This window comes from Mustela erminea, chromosome 2, assembly GCF_009829155.1.
Source record: "Mustela erminea isolate mMusErm1 chromosome 2, mMusErm1.Pri, whole genome shotgun sequence".
In the NCBI taxonomy this organism is placed as follows: Eukaryota; Metazoa; Chordata; class Mammalia; order Carnivora; family Mustelidae; genus Mustela; species Mustela erminea.
In genome coordinates this window covers 102931687-102953472 of record NC_045615.1, presented here as the reverse complement: position 1 = coordinate 102953472, position 21786 = coordinate 102931687, and the positions used below count along the sequence as shown (strand labels likewise).

Here is a 21786-nt window from a genome sequence, read left to right as displayed (position 1 = left end):
ATGTTCTTTGAGAGAGTGTACAGAACATGCATTAGAGATGTCCCGTGAGAGACAAGAAGCTGGGGTGATTTATCATCCAACTCCGGGCATTAATGCCCCAGAACTACCAGCCTGCCTGGTGTGTGGGCCAAGCATGGCCCAGTGACCAGAGAACACCCTCAGGAGAGAAATACAGCAAGCCATGGATGCATCTGGGTATTCCTGGGCCAGGTGAGGGGGTGGGGGCCATGTGTTGAGAGTGACCACTATGCCACCAATAGGCTGCATGAAAAAAAAAGTGTCTGGCACATGGCAAACCCTGGAGGACTATGTGCTTTTATTAATATCTATCCCCCAACTTCTTCTGTTTCTATAGAACCCCAACATAACCTTTTCCTTACAACCATGGGCTTCAAGAGAGGCTGCCTCCAGCCAAGCCACAGGGCTGGGATTTTGGTTTATCAAAATGAATCATGGCGCCTTGGGCCTCTTGTCCATGATTGGTTAGACATGGAAGCCTTCCAGGTCCATGAGGCATGAGTGGGAACAAACCTCCTCTTAAGAAGGACCAAGAAGAGGGTCTCCTGGAAGCCTTTGTGTGTTCCTCTGCCTGGATTCTCTCCTGGGGTTGTGAATGCCAACCTGTCGTGGTTCAGGTGGCCTCTGCTGGGGCAGGGGCAATATTCTGATAACTTCTAGAAAGTGGCTCCAGTCTGCAACCTAAAACTTTCTTCAGATGGGAAATCAGAGTACAAGTTTAGCTCCAAGATAGCCTTCCTATAAAGTCAATATGTCTGTATTTCCTTCTTTAAGGAAAAAAAAAGTGGGGGGGGGAGGGTGGGAAAGAATGCTCTGGCATTTTCCCTTTAGAACCACCCTCTCTGTCTGCACAAATGGATTAAATTTGCATTCAGTGTGCATGTTTCCCATTCTAAAGGTTCTGGAAAAGAGGAAGGCAATCTATGACAGAACCAAGGAGGTTGGAGAGGCTTCCACATTCCTGCAAATTCACACCTCTCTGAGACAGGATCGGGGTGCTGCACTTCGTGGTATCCTAAGGACTTCCAGTGTCTTCTGGGAGCCTGGGAAGCCAGATGAAATCATTGGGTTATGAAGCAATTTTACTTGGAATGAATGGTGAGTTATTTTTCCTTTGACAAAGAAACACTAGCTGTATTTGGCTTCTTTTTTCTTGGTAATTAATTTTAGGAAGAACTTTTGAATGCAATTAAGATGAGGTTGGACAAGGTCGTCCTTGGGTTGTCTTGGAGCTGCAGAGCCCAGCAATGTCTGTAACAAACAAGGAGTTGGAGGGAAGGTTTATAGCTGACCTGAGGCCTGAGCTGTACAGGAGGGACGTGAGGACTCAGACGCCGGATATGGGAGACCCTCCCAGGGCTGTAAGCCTTCCTCGGCCCCATCGCTGGAGACACAATGCATCAGAGAGATGGCCTGTCAAAGTGGTTACTTTAAATTTTTTTTTTAAAGATTTTATTTATTTATTTATTTGACAGAGAGAGAGATCACAAGTAGACAGAGAGGCAGGCAGAGAGAGAGAGGAAGGGAAGCAGGCTCCCCGCCGAGCAGAGAGCCCGATGTGGGACTCGATCCCAGGACCCTGAGATCATGACCTGAGCCGAAGGCAGTGGCTTAATCCACTGAGCCACCCAGGCGCCCCAAAGTGGTTACTTTAAAATAGGCTGGCAGAGTTGTATAAACCCTCCTGGCAAATTTAGGGCGTTGGCCATTATAAAATAGGAGCTCAGGAAGAGGGGATGTTAATACTATTAATAATCATGATGGTGGTGAGTCTGCACAAGCACTTTTTCATTTTTTACAGCTCTCCTGCAAAGTAGACATTATTATTCCCGTTTTCATATTTGAGGAAATTGGTGCTCAGAGGGGTTGTGTAACTTACCTGGGATTGCCCAGTATCTGGTGAACCAACTGTTCTCGTTTGTGTGGGTCTGTCCTGGGTTTAGGATTAAGATTTCCATATTCATTTCTGCACGAACCAGCATGGTTGGTCACCCAAGCGGTGTCAGAGCCAAGATGAACAACTAAGTCCACCCGGTCTCCAAGCCTGTTGCTCTCCTGTCTACACTGTGCCATCTGCTGGCTTCCAGGTCTCATGAGATCCTCACGTGTGAGGTGACACTCCTTACCCAAGGCCACACAAGTAGGAAGCTGGGGAGGAAGCATTAGAACCCAGGACTACCTTTCTCCAAAAACTGTGTTTTTGTTTGTTTGTTTGTTTGTGTGTGTGCATGTGTGTGTGTGTGTGTTTTAATAAAGCTATTTGCTGCTGCAAATGAGTAAGTAGGTCGTCTGGTTACACCTTGTGGGGGCGGTGCACACATGCTGGGGGAGAAAGCTGAGTCTTTGCCATGTCCACATCCTTGCCTGGCCTGCCTGGAGCTGTACCCAGGAGAGAGCGGGCACTCATTAAAACTTCGTGGAGCAAAGGAGAGGAGAGATTACACATGGGTTTGCTTTTATTTAAATAGCAACACAAATGTTCAACTAACTACTCAGTAATTGGCAGACATAAATACAGACATAAAATAAGGACCAGTTTTAAGAGTACTACAAACACATCAGTACGATGTGGTAACTTTTCTCATTAGAATCAACTGTTGTCCCTTGTTATGTGACATAATCCAATTCTGATGTTCTTCGAGGTTTAGGCTAAACTGAAGTCTCTCTCTCTCTGTACATATATTCTGTGAATATATTTATTCACAGAAGTTTTTCAATCTGTTTCTCCTTCATTGAAGCTGTTTTGAATTTACGAGCAAGTGCAGTGAAAAACTTGCCCTTTCATTGTGGCTGGCATTAACTATCACACTTAACTGCTTGTCCTAATTACCGTAAGATTTGTTTCTATGTTTTGTTACTCCCCCCGCATCTCTGTCTTCCTGGCCACCCTGGGTCCAGGGGCCCTGTGTCCTCATTCCTCATAGCTAGAACAGAGCCTAAGCAGAAGGATGTGCCAGTCGGAACTATTTTGAATGACTTCTGAATTTGGCTGTTGGCAGATCATTGGTGTGTTCTGATATTCACTACTCCTCTCTATGGTAATAGAAGACTGACATTTTGGCTAAGCAAATGGCCATCCTCACAGTAAAGACTACATTTCCCAGCATTCCTTGCAACTAGCTCTGTCTTTTTGTTGAAGGTATGAATGTGACTTGTGTAAGCTCTGAGCTGTGCCTTTAGGTGGAGGGCTGTACCCTCTCTGGCACCCTTTCTTCCCTTCCTACTGGTTGAAATGCAAGTGTTAGTGGACTCTGTGGGAGCATTTGTTTATTCATTTAACTAACATAATCAAGCAAGTGAGGAAAAAAGACTCCATGAGGGATAATTCACAGAAATAACAGACCATAGAAATAGACGCATAGAGACATCAGATATTGGAATGGTCAGGGACAGACTCTAAAGAAACATCATAGGGGTAACACAGTATGATGAGAAGCTTGCACCATGGCACCTGCCTGGCTAGTGTACATATGTGAGGGAGAAACAAAAGTTTATCCTCAGCTGTAGCAGTTGAACCCATATCCTGTCATAAATAGCAGTTTTTTTCGGGGGGGGGAGGTAGGGTCCACACCCAACATGGAGCCCAACACAGGGCTTGGACTCACAGCCCTGAGATCAAGACTTGAGCTGAGATCAGGAGTCTGATGCTTAATTGACGGAGCCACACAGGCACCCCATACATGGCCTTTCTATAGCAGCTAATGTCATTCATGAGCTATTGTCTTCCAATTTTTGCATATATTATCATACCTAGCTTGAACATTGTTCAACATGAACAATGTTCCACAACATTGTTGTGGAAGAGCTTCAGCTGACTCTAAACAAAACATTCATTTCCTGGGTTTTCTTTTCTTTCTTTCTTTTTTTAAAGATTTTATTTATTTATTTGACAGAGATCACAAGTAGGCAGAGACGCAGGCAGAGAGAGAGAGGAGGAAACAGTCTCTCTGGGAGCAGAGAGCCTGATGGGGACTCGATCCCAGGACTCTGGGATCATGACCTGAGCCAAAGACAGAGGCTTTAATCCACTGAGCTACCCAGGTGCCCCTCCTGGGTTTTCTGATCAGAATTTTTATTAGAATCTAATCACTTCTTTCTTAAATGAAGACAGAAGGTAACTACAGGGGTCCAGTGATGGGGATCTAGAAGTGGCTGGAGGTGGTAGAAAAAGAGAGAGAGAAACAGAGAGACAATGGAAGTAAAGAGGAGGGAAAAGGAAGAGGAAGAGAAAGGAAGGGAAAAGGAAAAGGAAGAGGAGGAAGAGGGAGAGAGGAGCTATAATGAGGGGGTTCACACATTCCCTTAAGGAATCTGCACTCAAGCTGAGACTGGCAAAGAAAGTAATGAGTTTGAGGTCAAAAGAAGGTTGCCAAATAAAATACAGAGCACCCAGTTACATTTGAATTTCACATAAACAACAAATGCTGCATGGGACTTCCTTACACTAAATTTTTTTCATTGTTTATCTGATATTCAAATTTAACTGGACCTTCTGTTTTTGTTGTTTTGTTTGAGAGTCTGACAGCTCGAGATGGAAAGGATATTCAGGACAGGCGAACAGCATGTGCAAAGCCATGACTGCAGAAAGAAGTACAGTATCGGTAGGAAACAGTAGGAAGACCAGTGTGACTGGGCACAGAGAGCCCCCTTTTTCCTCATCTATAAAATGGGGGTTGTAATAATACATAAATCACATGACTGTTGGTTAATATGTACAGACTTTGCATAGTGTCTGGTGCATAGTTAGCAAGCAGTAAAGTTCATGTGCTATCCTCCTCTTCCTGTTTATTTTTTTTTCCCCAGAAATCCATTGCATTTAGTTATTTACTTATTTATTTATTGTAATGAACATGTGATGTATTATTTGTTTCAGGGGGACAGGTCTGCGATTCATCAGTCTTACACAACACTCCGCTCTCATCACAATACATACCCTCCTCAATGTCCATCACCTGGTCACCCCACTCTCTACCCCACTCCCCTTCAGCAACCATCAGTTTCTTTCCCAAGATTAAGAGTCTCTTATGGTTTATCTCCCCCTCTCTTGTTTCTTCTTGTTTCTCATTTTTATCTCTCTTCTCCTCTGATCCTCTGCTTTATTTCTTAAATTCTTCATATCAGTAAGATTGTATAGTAATTGTCTTTCTCTGATCGACTTATTTCACTTAGCATAATACCCTCTAGTTCCAGCCACATTGTTGCAAATGGCAAGGTTTCATTTTTTGATGGCTGTGTAATATTCGTGTGTGTGTGTGTGTGTGTGTGTGTGTGTGTACCACATCTTCTTTTTCCATTAATCTGTCGATTGACATCTGGGATCTTTCCATAGTTTGACTATTGTAGAATTTGCTACTATAAACATTGGTATGCAGGTGCCCCTTAGGGTCACTGCATTTGTATCTTTGGGGTAAATACCTAGTGATACAATAGCTGGGCCATAGAGCAGCTCTATTTTCAACTTTTTGAGGAACGTTCCCAAAACTTTGCCCCTTGCCTTCAGAGTCCTTCTCTTGATTTGACTATGCAATTACCCTCTTTTCCTCAAATAGACTGTGAGTACTCTGATGGCAGGGTCCACACATGCTTTTACTCACACTATGTCTCTTCTCCCACCCTCACCACTCTGCCTGGCACATTTATGTACATAAAAATACTTGTGAAATGAAAGTGTGGTTGAGTAACTTGTCTAAAAGCATACACTTGGCAAGTAGAAGAATGGGGGTTCAAAGCTAAAGAACAAAGGAAACACAGGGTCTCTAACATGGTGCATAGAGTTCCCTGGGATGCTGAGGCAGCCTCTGTGGAGGGCAGCTCCATGGGTTAGGCAGAGTCTACAGCAAGGCTACCTGAGACAGAATCCAGGCTCCACTGCTCACTATCTGGGTGGTCTCTGGACTGGCCTCTCTGGATCTCAGCTTCTCTACCTGTAAAATGATGGGGGGGTGGGAACCTTCTCTCATAGGATTGTTGTGAGGATTGGGTCAATACTTTTGGAACCCTTAGGACAGTGTCCGGCACAACCTAAGTCCTTAGTAAATGTGAGCTGCTGTTTCTCCGTCTCTGCCTTGCTCACTGCATTCCTGCCACACCCAAAGAACTCCTTTCTACCTCAGGGCCTTTGCATGTGCTATTTCTGCTGGTGTTAAAGCCCTTCTCATGGTTTGTTTGTTTGTTTGTTTGTTTTTGTATTTTGTTTTGTTTTGTTTTGCCTGGCCAGCTTCTTCTCCTACTACACACCCCAACTCTTTCTCAGAAGAGTCTTTTCTCCTCCCACACATTGATAACGCATCTTCTGCCCCATTCTAACCTGCTGGAACCCTGACCCCAGTATGCAGTGGAAATGTGTGTATTCAGGGTCTGTTCTTTTACGCCAGACTGTAAGTTTTGTGAGGGCAGCGCCCTCTTCTGGCTTGCTCCCTACAAGACTTACAGGGACCAACACAGCCATGTCATAGCTCTCAGCCAGTGTTTGGACCAAATCCATGAAGACAAAGCCAGGTAGGATAGGTAGCTGATGGTATAGAATGGGGAGAGGGGCAGGTGGGGAAGGGGTTGGGAAGTGGGTACGACTTTGCCTTTAATAAAAACAGGGAGCCGGGGAGGGATCTGGATTACGTTCAGTTCAGTAAATGTTTATTGAGTGTTCTGCCTGTTGTTCTATTTCTTTCCCATCAGTTAACCACACAAGCCAGTACATGAAAAACATCTCACGTGCCAAGTAGCACAGATGAAAGCTCTTATGACCTTGAAAGCTATTTCCTCCTGTAGTGGCTGCCTTAAGATTTCTGTGTGTGTCTAGGGATGAAAATAAGTGTAGCACTTGCTGCCAGGAATTGCCAGTGTTAAAATACACATTATATAAGATCATTTTTAAAAATCCTACAAGGTATTTCCCTCCCCCTTTTATGGATATTCTGAGTCTTAGAAGGGACATGTAATTTGCCCAAAGTCACAGAAGGTAGCAGGAAAGGCATGATTTGAACCCTGTCTGGCTCCAAAACCCATCCTCGAACGTATCCATCCAATAGCTCCGAAACCTGGACCTTGACACCATTGGCCCGGCTACCCGTCCCAGCTCAGCATGGTGTGACCAGTGTACCACCAGATCTGCAGGTCCACCAGGCCCTGCCATAGCAGGACCAAACTCAGCAGTCGTTACTCTGGCTTGATAATCTTTCTTCGATTCTTTGATCCTTTGATTTATTAATCAATCTGTTCATTCATTCAATAAAATGAATCATACAAGGCAGACACACACACAGGAAATTGCAATGATGTGTAACTACATGGGTAGAGTTGACACTTGTGTTGCTAAGGTTCCTTCAATTTGGGCACTAGACAAGCCCTTGCATCTCTAGGACCGTGTCCAGGAGTGGACATCCACAGAGAAGACATCAGAGCAAGGTGGTTTCTTTCAGAGTCTGAGAGGTACCCAAGTACATCTCACCTCTAGCCTTGTGAAAAAGCCATTGCAGTGTGTGTGTGTGTGTGTGTGTGTGTGTGTGTGTGTGTGTGTGTAGGCATGTAAATGCATGTATGCTTGAAAAAGAATGACCAAGAATGGCCATAATGTTTCTTTTCATTGGTGGTTTCTTTCTTGACCTATGATGGTGTTTTTATCTTTTTTAAAAAAGATTTTATTTATTTATTTGATAGAGAGAGAGAGTGACCATGAGCTGGGGAAGCAGCAGAGAGAGAGGGAGAAGCAGACTTCCTACTGAGCAGGGAGCCCGATTCAGGGCTCAATCTCAGGACCCTGGGATTATGACCTGAGCTGAAAGCAGATGCTTAACCGACTAAGCAACCCAGGGCCCCCTATGATGTTGTTTTTAAAAATCTACTGCTTCAGGGTTAAATGGATGATAAGTACTGAGGAGGACACTTGTAATGAGCACTGGATGCGGTACAGAAGCAATGAGTCACTAAATTCTACACCTGAAACTAATATTGCAGTGAATGTTAATTGAAATTTAAGTAAAAGCTTGGAAAAAATAGAAGTTTAGGGGCGCCTGAGTGGCTCAGTAGGTTAAGCCACTGCCTTCGGCTCAGGTCATGATCTCAGGTCCTGGGATCGAGCCCCGCATCGGGCTCTCTGCTCTGCGGGGAGCCTGCTTCCTCCTCTCTGCCTGCCTCTCTGCCTACTTGTGATCTCTGTCTGTCAAATAAATAAATAAAATCTTAAAAAAAAAATAGAAGTTTACTACTTGATAGCTGTCTAAATAAATAAAAACAAAAATGTATTAGCCTGAATTTTATCATTTACCTTTAAATTTTCTGATACACTGGAAAAATGAAAATATAAGAGCATTTAACTTGTATGCGAATACTCCGGAACTGCGTCTTCATATCTGGTAGTACACACACACGCACACACACACACATACACACACACATTTCTTTCTTCTCAGAACTGTGGAAACACTGCACAAAATTCACTCAACCATTTTTATCTTATTTCTAGATACACACACAGTCTCCCAATGCTCTCTGGCCTCAGTTCACTGATGAGTAAGGAAGCACTGGAAGGAAAGAGAGGGCTACCCTATCACTTTCAGTGTAAGTGACTGCTTAATACAGGGATGTAACAAGAATGAAGAAGGCTGTGATAAGGATCCTTGGTCGTTAGTACCAAGAATGCCAATACCCTCTTTCTGCATCTGACAGAGGTTCTGGTTGTAATAAAAAGTCTGACCTCCAGGAGATATCAGAGCCCCTGTTTTCCAGTCACAGATGTCACACGCTTACTTTGAACTTGCTTTGTATCTTCCTGGACTCTGCATTGTAAGTCCATCAGTATTCTGTGCTCATGGGGTCTCCCAAAGACCCTGTTTGTGAATGCAAGGGCAGAACACCAGGCATACATACACTCTGTATCTCCTCTGCTCATGGACACACTCTGTTGGCCCATCAGACTTCACTTACAAAGCACAAGCTCAAGGATAAAATTATTAAGAATGTCAAGATGTTGATGGTAGAGCATTAAACCAAGCATAGGGCTCTTTGATGTGTGAGGCCCTGTGTGCCTGAACAAGTCCCATGCCCATGGGCCTGGTCCTGTCTCCAAGGACTTGGTGAACTTTTGCTGATGAATGAAAATCCTCCCCAAGGAAGTCATACTTCACTTAGGATGGATTGGCCAAATGGAAGTCTCCCAGGCAGAGAAAGGGAGGCCTACCAGGCAGGAGAAAGCACTGCAGATGGGGAATTATGGTCATATTGGCATGGCTCAAGGGTCTTGTTCCAGGGAGGGAAGGGTGGTGATGAGGCTGAATAGGAGGGCTGGAGCCAGGTTGGAAGGGTCTTTGCATTCTAAACTAAGGAAGTTGGATCTCTTACCTATTGGCAATACAAACTCTACTGAAGATGCCATTAGATCTTGGATTCAGAAAGAGGGCTCTGTTGTGGGGGAGACTGGATGGGAGGGGAGTGGCAATGAGGCTGATGCACATGGTCAAAGTCAGAGGCAGTGATTCTAGACTTGTGGGGGGAGGAGAAGGGGGTCATAGTGGGGGAGGTCAGAGGTACAACCAATAGGGCAAGCTGGGCAGCCCATGGAGGTGGGGCAGAAGGGGGGAAGTGGAGGGTGAACCCCGGATTTCTCATTTGGGCAGCCAGCTGCTCTGGCATCCAAACCCAGAGGGTCCAGAGATATCACTGGACTTAGAGGCTTCTGAAAATCCCTATGTATTCAGCTGCCTGCAAATTCCTCATTCACCTTTTCCTCCTGCTCAGAACGAGAGCATGAAAGCAAGGCAAGGAAAACACAGCACAGGGCATGCTATTTTTAAGAAAGCCCAAGGCACACATAAAAACACAATATTTCAAGGCTTCGTTTATTTGCAGGGAAGAGACCGTGTCAGCCTGGGGGTTCCGGACAGTGCCCCACCCCCCACTGGCCTCTGTAAACACTCCTGAATGATGAATAATAGTAGTGCCAGTGTTAAAGCCACTCGTCAGGGCTTGGCAGGAGCATGCCGTGATTTCAGAGGTCCCTCCTGAGTAGTGTGTGGTTCTCTTGAATTCCAAGAGACAGAATTGACTGCGTGTAGTTTCTAAGGACTATTGCTAGAGGAAGATTGAAAGGCATGTTTGTGCCAACAGAAACTTTTTGTTGTTTTTATTTACTTACTAAGCCATAAAGTCATCCACGCCATATGCTTGCAGCCTACCTTCCCTTCTGTTCCTTGGTTTTCTGAACACTCCTGGGTGGTAACCTGGGCCCATCTATTTAATGACAGAAAAAGAGGCTCCTAGAGGCAGTGGCTTGCTAAGGCCATGTGCTGGAAAACACTAGAACTTTTCTCCAGTGTTTCTCGGCCCAACTTCCCCTGAGAACAATGTTTCATTTTCCCACAGAAGCACTTCCTGTCAGAGAGAGACTGTCTTGGAGGTTCTAGAGGGAAGCTTACAGTGGTTCCTCTCCCCCCTGCCCGCCAATAGAGAAAATGTACGTTAAGTCTCTTATTTTATCTCAATTCATGCCAACTTTGCATCTTGCAGTAAATTATAATCAAGTATGTTTTTTACCATAGACATAATGTGTGGAATGTCTTATGCAAGTACATGGATGGTTCAAGAAGACGTACTGCATTTGTCCTATAGCTTAGCCCCTGGGTAGGCCGTTGGGGCACTGAACTGCTCATGGAGGTGGATTGCTGCCACTGTAGTCCAAAGAGAGATGAGGTGGTGTATGAGTGTCCCCAAGCCTGCTGCATGACAAGCAAGTCCAGAATCTCAACAGCAAATCTGTCTTCATTTAGCTCATGGGTCTCCTGGATCTTGACTGATCTGGGCTGGGCTTGGCCCACTGATCTCAGTCGGTCAGGCTCATGTGGGCAGCGAGGCTGTGCTCTAAACACCTCTCAGTGTGCTAAGCCAGGTCAACCCAGGCATCTTCTCCTTGTTGCAAAGGCATGGAAGTCTGGTCATGAAAACACATGCAAGCCACTGGTGGCATCGTACCTGCTAAATTCCATTGACCCAAGTCATATGGTTGAACCCAAAGTCAAAGAGGGGAAGAAGGTATTCCTCTTTCTTTGAGAGGAATAAACTGAGAAATCACATGGCGAAGAGGGTGGACACAGGGAGAGGAGAGGAATTGGGGCTGCTCGTGAAATCCCCCATAATAGCAGCATGGAGGGCAGGTTATCTGATGTCCCTCCTGCAGCCTGGAGTGAGGGAATCTGGGTTTTTGATGGCAACTTGGCTAGCCATGTCACCTCAGATAAGACCCTTGCTCTCTCTGGGTCTTACTTTCCCCATCTGTATAATAGGGACCATCAAGCCTGGATTATTTTAGGAAAAAGAAATTGGCCTTTTCCTGAAGATGGCCGATGTGTTTGTTCACATTTGTCCACACCTCCAGGTGCCACTGACTATGAGGGAGGCATCAGTACCCATGATTTGCAGAAGTGGCTCTGAGCTCAGAGAGATTGTGGAATTGGAATTTGGGGACCAGCTGAGGCTGGTTCCAGCTTTTTCCTAGGCCTCCGCTGGCAGGAAATACTTATTACTTGATTGTTCCATCAATTCATAGGTTGGAAGAAGCTACTATTAAGGTAATAGTAATTTGGCATGAAGCAAAATGTGGGAAAAATAGACATAATACCTGTCTGCACCCCAGCCCTGAGGACGGCAGCCGGCATCAGAAGGGCTCAGTGAAGGTTCAGGGTGCTGCCACTCTCTGTAACAGAATTCTGGAAGAGAATTCACTCTTTATTTAGCCCAGGGTTTTAAACTAGGCCAAGCACATCCAGAAATTTCTAGGATTCTTCTGGGTTTGAAAACTCTGTGGATGTCATCCAAACCCTTCATTTTCCAGCAGAGAGAATGGAGTCCTAAAACCGTGAGTGACTTCTTAAGGTCACTCAGCTCGTTAGTGGCAAGGCTCATCCGTCTCTGTTTCCGTGTATGTCTGTCTGTCTCTCTCACACACACACAACCCAGCTGGGATGGAAGTGGAAGTGGGAGTGCAGTGCTGGCCATGTCCTTACAGTGAGTGACCAGGACACAGAGAATCCCCATTCAGAGTGGGGGTGAGAAATCTGTGAAGGCGAAGGCCTCTGCTCCCTGGAGGCCAAGGGAGAGTGTGAACTCTTAACTGCCCTTCAAACCATCCATTTGTGCAACTTTCCATGGACTAATTCCCAAGCCCCTGCCCCTCCCCAGGATCCTCATGGAAACACCACTGAGCTCCAGAAGCCAGCAGAGGGGGACCTATCCAAGAGCAGCGACATGGTGGACAGGGGAGTTGTCAAAACAGGAAAGAGATTTGCAACGGTAGTTTCAGGCTAGTTAACTGCGTGTGCGAGGGAGCCAACCGTGACGGGACAGTCTGGCGGGCTTGGGCAGCTTGGGCCTGGCCTGTACTTCTGTCCATGCGGTTCGGGTCTCCACATGGTTCAGACAGATACCCCCTTCTGCTCTTGGCGTGACCGGTGGAACTGATCTGCTTCTGCCCAAGGACTGGCTCAGCTTCCTAAGAAGGAGGCTTCTGAGCCAGGTTGGCGGCTGGAGCCCTGGTGTCACTGCTCACTGCTGTGTGATCGCAGGAAAGTCAGGGAGCCTCTCTGTGCCTGGGTTTCCTCCTACTCAAAATAGGACAATGCCAGTGGTTATTAAGTTTCATTCACAGTTAAATAACTTGTCTGCTCACAGTTAAATAACTTGCCTGCTAACTTGGAAGCTCAGCTACATAATTTAGAATTCAGAGCAATGAAAATGGAAGGCACTCAGCAAATGTTCTCACAGCTTCTGACCCCATACTTGGTTACCTTGAGGCCAATGAAAGGCAGCTTCAACTACTTTAGCTCTGTCCAGGGACATCAACACAGATTTTTTCCAACCAGAGCATCCTTTACTCGCTTTCTAAAATCAAAATCCATCACTAATTGGACACTGCTGTATGCCCACCGCTTATTGGGCACTTGCACACAGCACTTTATTTATCTTTTTTTTAAAAGATTTTATATATTTATATATTTGAAAGCAAGGGAGAGAATGCCAGCAGGAAGAAGAGCAGAGGAAGAGAGAGGGACAAGCTGACTCTGCACTAAGCACAGAGCCCAACGTTGGGCTCAATCTGAGGACTCTGAGATCATGACTTGTGCCGAAATCAAAAGTCAGATGCTCAACTGACTGGCCACCCAGGTGCCCTATAGTACTTTATTTTAATGCAACAGTAAATCTACAAAGTAACAATATTGTAACTTAAAGTGGCTGATGACTGTTATTTGAACTTTCAGGATGCACTCTGAACATTTTGCATATAGTGACTCTGTTAGGTTTTAGGTCTTATTTCCCTCATTTTGCAGGTGGGGAAAGTTTAATTTCCTCTGTATTGAAAGCAATCATGCACACACACTTTCTCACGTGTGTGTGCAACTGTTCATGGAAGCTTCATCACCAAGTGGTGGGGGAGGGTTCCAGGAGCTAATGACGGCAACTCCCACCTATCTGGAGGCCTTGGGCTGCACACTCACCCTCCCAGTGCTCAGCAGGGATTGTGGAGTAGAGCAAAGGGGCACACGGGCACCTGAAACCGGGGCTGGGCCATGAGAGGGTGAGGTGGGGTCTGGGAGTACAGGTTCAAGAGCTGGAGCAGTGAGCCTGGCACTTGTCAGTGGGTATGGATCAGGAAGATCTAGAGACAAAATCTCAGTTTTCCGGCGGGCTACTTTCCACAGCCTCACCTCTGCTCGCTGGGTTCCCGCTGCTCTGAATGCCCTCAGTACCCCTGTCCCCTCTCTCCCTGGGGAGCTGCTCTGCATCGTTATCCCAGACCCAGCTTGGGGCTCCTCCTCTGGGAACCACTGTTCTTTCAGGAGAAGGGTTTCCCAGACTCCCACAGCATCCAGAACCTTCTTCTATCAGAGCATTTGCTTGTGGTCCAAGTTCTATTCTTTTTTTTTTTTTTTTTAAGATTTTATTTATTTATTTGACAGAGATCACAAGTAGACAGAGAGGCAAACAGAGAGAGATAGACAGAGGAGGAAGCAGGCTCCCCGCCCAGCAGAGAGCCCAATGCGGGGCTTGATCCCAGGACCCTGGGATCATGACCTGAGCTGAAGGCAGAGGCTTTAACCCACTGAGATACCCAGGTGCCCCAAGTTCCATTCTTGACCGAAAAAACCCTCTGGGACTATCCTCAGGTCTGCCCAGCCTAGCACAGTGCCTGGCATGTGATGGGACAAGAATACAAGTTGGTTGACTGATGAAAAAGATGAAGTCTGGGGGAGGATCCAAAAGGAGTTTTTAATCAAACAGAAGGAAGGAGGGATTAATACAATAATCTCATTGTGCAGATCAAGAGGCTGGGACTTGGTGAGTGTTAAGGGCTGAATCGTGTCTCTCCCCACTCCCCAAGTTCTTATACAGAAGTTGTCACCCCCCCCCAATTCCCTGTATGTCAGAATGGGACTGTATTTGGAGAGAGGGACTTACAGAGAAATCACAGCTGGATGAGGTCATTCGGGCGGTCCCTGATGCCGTGTGACTGTGTCCTTATAAGTAGGACATGTGGACACAGACACACAGAGAGGGACAACAGTGTGAAGAGACACAGAGGGAAGGTGGCATCTACGAATGGAATGGGTTCTCCCTCAATGCCCTGAGGAAACCAACGTGGCCAGCACCTTGGTCTTGGACTGCCAACCTCCAGACAGGGAGACAATGAGTCTGTTGTTTAAGCCCCCAGCCCCAGGCACTGTATTATAGCAGCCCGAGCAAAGTCACACAGTGAGTTGCAGTGACTTGTTTATTGTTACAGCCCTGGGGGTGGCAGAGCCAGGACCTGAACCCAGCTTGCTCAGTCCAAGGTCCATTTTGGGTGAAGACTTGCTCCTTTCCCATGCTGTACCTCTTTCTCACCAGTTCTCCCATTTTCCTCTTAGAATAAGGTAGGTTCTCCCGTCTACTCAACTTCCATCTCCTCTTACTCGATACAGCGCCGAAGAGATCTGGGGACAACAGTGATCCTGAAGAAGTCTGGCACCTGCTCACTCTTTGAAATTGGTTAAATTTTTATTGTAAAAACTGGAAAACTGCATTGACCCTTTCTGCCTGTAATGAAACTCCTCTCAGTAAGGAAAGCTTTCCTGCTGGACTGGCCCAAATGCTTGAGCCTTCATTATGTCTCCTGCAGACACATACGAGGGGGCCGAAGCCCGGACCCTAGTCCTGGCGCTCTAGAACATGGAATGCAGAGTCAGACTGGCTGTCTGCAACCCACCTCCACCCCTGGAATTCCAGGGAGGCGTCGAAACTCTTCATTCTCCAGTTTCCTCTTCTCAACCACAGGGGTAAGAATGGCACCTACCGATTCCTTTTTTCCCTGGGAGGATCAGTAGGGTGAGTGGTACATGCAACATGCTTAGAGGGAGTCTGGTAGACACTTAGCTCTTTGTCAGCGTGGCCCTATTGTTCTTTCGTTGTGATTATTGGCATTTTGACGATAGATAAGTCCAGGAGGGCTAGAAGGAATACTAAAATAATATAAAATCACTGAGGATTCCATCAAACAAACATACTTAAAATATCCAATTTTGCACTTGGCTTCCAATCCCCATTATAGAGGAATGCAGGTTCTGCCACTTTTCCTGTTGTGATTAGAAGCTGTGGGCCATTCCTCAACGCCAAGCTGTGTGCTTGGCATTCTCCCTGGGGCTTCCCGGGTGTGCTAGCTTCCCTGTCCATGCCACCACGGCTCTGGGAGGCGAGCCCAGCTAGGTCCCACTCCCAGGGAAGGGAAGGACTCAGAGATGGACCTAGCACGCAGCGTTGGTAAGAGGCAGAGCCCAGGTCCCCAAACTCTTCCTTAGGATTCCTTCTGGAGGCTGAGTTTCCGGGGGAAGCAGCTTCTCATTCTCCAAAGCGCACCTTCCAGCCTCTGTGGTTCTTCTCAGAGCACTGAGGACATTACGGTTCCTCAAAAACCCCAAGTCTGGATCAAATTAATGAGCAAAACAAAGCAACAACATAGCAGATTTAACCCAGGCCCCGGCTCAGGGCGCTGAAAGTTAGGCCCCTTCACGTTTTTAATTACATAACCCAAGCGACGTGTGGTTGGCTCTGCGTGCAGACTGAAGGCGGGCTCTGCTCCTGGGGCGGCAGGTAGGTGCGCCGGCTGTCTGGGCCCCTCCTGGGAGGGCTGGCACTGGGACTTGGCTCATGGGGAGGAGTGACAGTTGTGACGCCATCTTTGTGGAAGGAGAAGGAGCTCAAGAGTTTCTGTTTCCCCCAGTGTCTCCCTGTGTCCATGGTTGTTGTTTGTTCAGGGACGAGACACTCGTTTTCCAGGAACAGCTTGGGAAGAAGACCACCTCCGAGCAGGGAGGACAGATCCATCGCCCACCCTTCAAGGGCACCTGCAGCGTGAGGAGGGAAGAGAGGCATTCTCCACCCTGAGTTTCCTGGAGCTCCCGGGAGCTGAAATGTGTGGCCCCCCCCCCAACCCGATGCTCCCCCTGCCTAGAGCAGTGTGAGTATTTGAATAAACACCGGCTGTGAAGCTCTGCCGGTAACCGTGCACCGCTTATAAATACTGAGAATTGCTAGTGGGAGGAAATGGTTGCTTGGCGGAAGAGGTAATAGAGGGTGCTATAAAGAGGAACGGGACTCTACATGTAAGGGTTATTAATAATGACAGGAGTAGCAATGGGAGGCCAACCTGTCCTGGTTTTTCTGGGACTGTCCCAGGTTTCAAAACCAAAAGTCCTGTATCCAGAAAGCCCCTCCGTGTTGGCACTCCAGCAAGAATGAGTGTTCTTCGGTCCCCTGAATTTACCCAGGCTATTAAAAATGATCCATCTGTGAGACTTGCTGAACAAGGACTGAAACGTGTCATTCCCGAAATGTTTCAGAAAGGGACTCAGGTAGCTGACAGGTAAAACTGTCACTGGGAAAACTCAGCAGGTGCCCATCAGGCTCAGCTGTCTGTCTGGCTCTCTTGGAGCTAGCTGCTTCTGTGTGGCAAGTCCTGAGACCTCAGAGACAGCAGGGCTGGTGGGTCCCATTGAGCAGACCGGCAAACTGAGATTAGAATGTTTAAACCACTTGGCCCAGGTCACCTAGCCAGTGGTGACCCAGCCAGGTCTGTCTGACTCCAAAGTCTATGGTTTTTTTCACTGTAATCTCTACTATTTCTCTACTCCCTTCCTGTAAAAAATATAAGCTCCCAGGCATCAAAAAAGCCAACACCAAGAAGCCTCTGTTCAAGGGTGTCTCAGGAGCCCCCAACTGAGCTGAATCCCCACATCTCCACGCGAAGTTACCCCGGGGCCTCACGTTCTCCCGGAATCCTTACCCATGCTTCCTGACTCTGGCCAGTGGGGCCGGGATGCGGGCTGGGGTGCAGCAGAGGGAGAGTGGCTTTTGGAGAGAAGGTGGGATGTAGGTGGAGAGATGGAATGAATGGCCCGATGACTGTGGGTCATAATGCTGTACTGAATGCCAGAAATTCAATAAGGGGAGATTTCAGGTGCCCTCATCACACATGCAAAGAAAGGACTATGTGTTAAGTAGATGTGTTGAGTAGCTGGTATGTAGTGGCCCAGTCACTGTGCGTGTGTGTGTCTGATCATCCCAATGCATACTTAGATGCATGCAGTTTTTTGTTAGAGAAATGCCCCTTACATTGAACTTTGATTTCTTCCTGTGTAAAATGGGATTATGATAACCTTGCTAGATGGCTGCAAGAATTGAATGGGATAAAATGTTTGTAAGACATGGTGCCCCCAGGGGATAGGAGCACCACATTTGTTGAGCCAGACCTGGTTCTAAGAACTTTGGTGGATGAAAAAATTTAATCCTGACCACCCCTGTCTGCAGAGGAGGAGTAGGCTGGCCGTGGGTCAGATGCACGTTGGCGTGAATGAGGCCAGGGTTGGCATAGGCAAGAGTAGGGGCTGGGCAGGGTTAAAGGACTTGATTTTCAATCTAAATGCACCCATGTGATGTTTGGGACACCTTAGACTTACTGTTTACCTAAAACTCAAAATTTAATTGGTTGTGCCATATTTCTGTTTGCTAAATCTGGCATCCATACGTCTGGGTGACCAACTCCAATGGAACCAGAAGTTTTGGGGATCACCTGTGCCAATCCTCAGGTCCTAGGGGGTTGGGGAGTGCAGTGGAGTGGGTTGGGAAGCCTTAAATAGACCAAGCCAGGGCCACTCTGTAAAGACAGGCGCACCCCCCCCCCTGGTTTTGGGGTCATTTTCCTGTCTCCTGTGAGTTTGGTTCCTTTGAATACATCCCAAAGAGATCATCAGCAAATACTTCCTTTTGCTTAAATCCCAGTTTCTCTAGCTTTCTACAGGCCAAGAGAATTATTTGTCAGAATCCTATGTTTACCTGACTTTCTTTGGTGGAGTTAGTTGATCATCTGAATCCCTGTTTCACTTGCTTTCAGAGGCCAATCAGATGATTTGCCCAGTTTCCTATTTTTTTCTGCTAGTCTTGGCTTATACCCCACAATTATTTTGACTATGAATAGGGAAAGGCAATGTTCTCTTTCATTATCTTGTGATATGTTTTAGAGTAGTGGTTCTCAAAGTGTAATCCTAGGACCACCAGCATCAATGTCACCGATGAGCCCATAGGAAACTCTGGTGGGGCCAACAGTCTGTTTCCACAAGCATCTGGTGGGGCAGAAACTTAGTCAAGTTCAGGAACCCAGGTTCAGGGAACTGCCTTGAATTAGGAAGCAAGAGAGCTCAGATCCCAACTCCACCCCTCCCTAGCTGGGTAACCTTAGACAAATCTCTCTCTTTCCCAGACTCTTACCATCTGTAGAGGGGTGTGATGGAACCTAGGATCCCAGAGCTCTGTGTAGCTCTGCTGTGTGTCACACTTCCTCTGGCCAGTAAGGAAGGCAGCTTGCTGGGGGGTCCCTGGGCACCATGCCATGGGAGTGAGAGAGGTCTGCTAGGTGGGGACCCATGATGCCTCTTGTCCAGGCCCCTGCACTGCCTGCTCGCTGCCACCCAGCCTGCGGGTCCCCAGCCAAGAACAAAACGACACGTGCTGCCAGTTGGCCTTGCAAGGCGAGGTGGCCCAGCGCCAGGCCCTGCTAATTGCTAATTTGCACTGAAACAGCAAACAAAACCCCACATGGGAATGCCCTGGTTATTTGGCTGGTTCTCCCCCAGAATCCTTTAGTCACCACCAAGGGGCCAGCCCCCAAATCTGGAGCCATTCACCCCAGGATTCCAGGAGGCCAGGGGCACTCACCCAGCCCTGGGAAAAGCCAGCTTCTCCCTGCAGCTAATTGGGAGGGGGGAGGGGCTTACTATCCCTGTTCTTTCTCTTTCCCATGTTTGTGCGTCACCATGAAGAAAAGAGTATAATGAGTCCTCTCTCATGGTACAGAGCTTTTGAGAGAAACAGGAGAGAAGCGGAAAGAGCAAGGCCTCAGCTTGCACTGCATTGTAACCTCAAGACCCAGCTAAGTCCTTCAGCCTACTGGGAATCCTTGCTACATCTGCACTTGGGGACCCCTGAGGGCCTCTCCAGCACTTGAGACCTAGATCGGATTGCCTCGACCTCTCAGAACTCCACATCTCCCCTGGCAGTCTGTTAGTCCCTGGCTTTACCTTCTAGGGTCTCAATGCCTGCATCACCCAGCCCCTGAGGGATGCACAGAGCTCAGCTCCTTCAAGTCACAGAAGGAAGGCACCACCTGCTCTGAACATTACCAGTTTTGTGGCATTGACAGAAAATTGGTGGGAGTGGAGAGGGCACAGCACACCCTCTGGCTGCCCACCCCTGCCCTTGTCTTGTCCCTCACAGCTTCCCAGGGGCTCTGAAGTCCAGGCATCAGCTCTCACGGGTGCCCGTCTGGCCTCCCTGACCCTGAGCAAGCCCTTCAAGCCATTCTCCCAGCAGGCGTGGCTGTCTTTCTCAGAGAAACCCAGTTCCAGGAGCGTGAACTTGGCCTCATCTTGTTACAAGTCAGCAGGGAAAATAAAGCCTGCCCTCTGGGAGCTTACATTTCAGTAGGAAGAGAGGGAAAAGCACAGAAACAAGTGATAATAGAGCCGACATCCTTGGATTTGGAATGGTTCCCGTAATCTGTGCTTTCTATTTCCCATGCCACTAGAATGTAAGTTCCAAGAGGCAAGATTTTTAAAAACAACTTTGTGGAGTGTAGTTGACGTGCAGTATGACGCCATCACCACCATCCAGGAGTGGAAGGTTTTCTGGTGCCCTCGGCAGCTCTTCTGCTCTCTCGCATCCCCGGGCAGCCATCGATCTACTTGCTGTCACTATAGATTATTTTATAGTTCCTGGAGTTCTATAGAATAAATGAAATAGTACAATAGGTGTTGTTTTATGTCTGGCTTCTTTTACTCAGCAAAACGATGTCAAGATTCACCTATGTTGTTGCACTAATCCATAGTTTGTTCCTTTTTGTTGCTGAGTGTATCCTGTTGCATGGACATACCGTGATTTGTTGGTGCAGTCATCTGTTGATGGACATCTAGATTGTTCCAATCTTTCCCAATAAAATAAAGTGGCTATAAGCATTTGTATATAAGTCTTTGCACAGATGCATATTTCCATTTATAATGGGCAAACATCTAAGAGTGGAATGACTGAATCGTAGGGTAGATTCAGGTTTAACTTAAAAAAAACCTTCTAAATCAATTTCCAAAGTAATTCTAGCATTTTACATTCTGTTGATACTGTACCAGTGTTCTAGGAGCTCATTTCTTAGCTTAAAGCTGGTATTATCAATCTTTTACATTGTAGGCACTTTGATGCACGTGAAGTAGTTTCTCATTGTGGTTTGATTTGACTGTATAATGACTAATAACACTGAGCACCTTTTATGTACTTATTTGCCTTCCAAACACCATCTTGGGTGAAGTGTATATTTTGCTCATTTAAAAAAAATTAGGTTGTTTATTTTCTTCTTGTTGATGCTTCAGTCTTTGTATGTTCTGGATATAAGTCCTTTATCAGGTATGTACTTTGCAAAGAATTTCATCCCCCCTCTGTGTTGTATGTCTCTTTATTCTCAACAGTGTCATTTGAAGAGCGTAAGGTTTACATTTTGATTAAAGTCCAATTTATCATTTTTTTCTTTTGTGGCTCATGCTCTTTGGATCACATCTAAAGCTTTGACTAACCCAAGAATGGAAAGATTTTCTCCAGTGTTTTCTCTAAGTGATTTATGGCTGTAAGGGTACATGTAGGTTTATAATCCATTTTGATTAATTATTGTATGTGGTACAAGGTAGAGATCAAAGTTCGTTTGTTGCATTAGATTTCCAATTGCTTTAGCACCTGTTGTTGAAAGACTATCTTGGCTTCACTGAATTGCCTTTGTACCTCTGTTGAAAATCAACTGACCATATATGGATGCCTCTATTTCTGGACTCTAGCTTCTTCTTCTTCTTTTTTTTTTTTTTAATTTATTTATTTGACAGACAAAGATCACAAGCAGGCAGAGAGACAGGCAGAGAGGGAAGAGGAAGCAGGTTCCCTGCTGAGCAGAGAGCCTGATGCAGGGCTCGATTTCAGGACCCTGGGATCATGACCTGAGCCAAAGGCAGAGGCTTTAACCCACTGAGCTACCCAGGTGCCCTTGGACTCTAGCTTCTGTTCCATTGATTATTTACCCATATTTACATAAATAATGGATGGCATGATTAGTGTGGATTCATAACATCTTGAAGTCAAGTAGTGTAAGCCCTCCAACTTTGTTCTTTTCAGCTTTATTTTGGCTATTTTAGGTCTTTTGCATTTCTGTATAAATTTTGGAAT

General features: G+C 46.5%; 1 long non-coding RNA gene across 1 annotated transcript; it reads left to right on the top strand.

The window, feature by feature from the left end:
* Window positions 1-934: 934 nt before the first annotated feature.
* Window positions 935-16831, top strand: LOC116583620. Its single transcript, XR_004282808.1, has 3 exons — window positions 935-1116; window positions 15161-15317; window positions 16259-16831. It is a non-coding gene; the product is annotated as an uncharacterized LOC116583620 (long non-coding RNA).
* Window positions 16832-21786: the final 4955 nt, after the last annotated feature.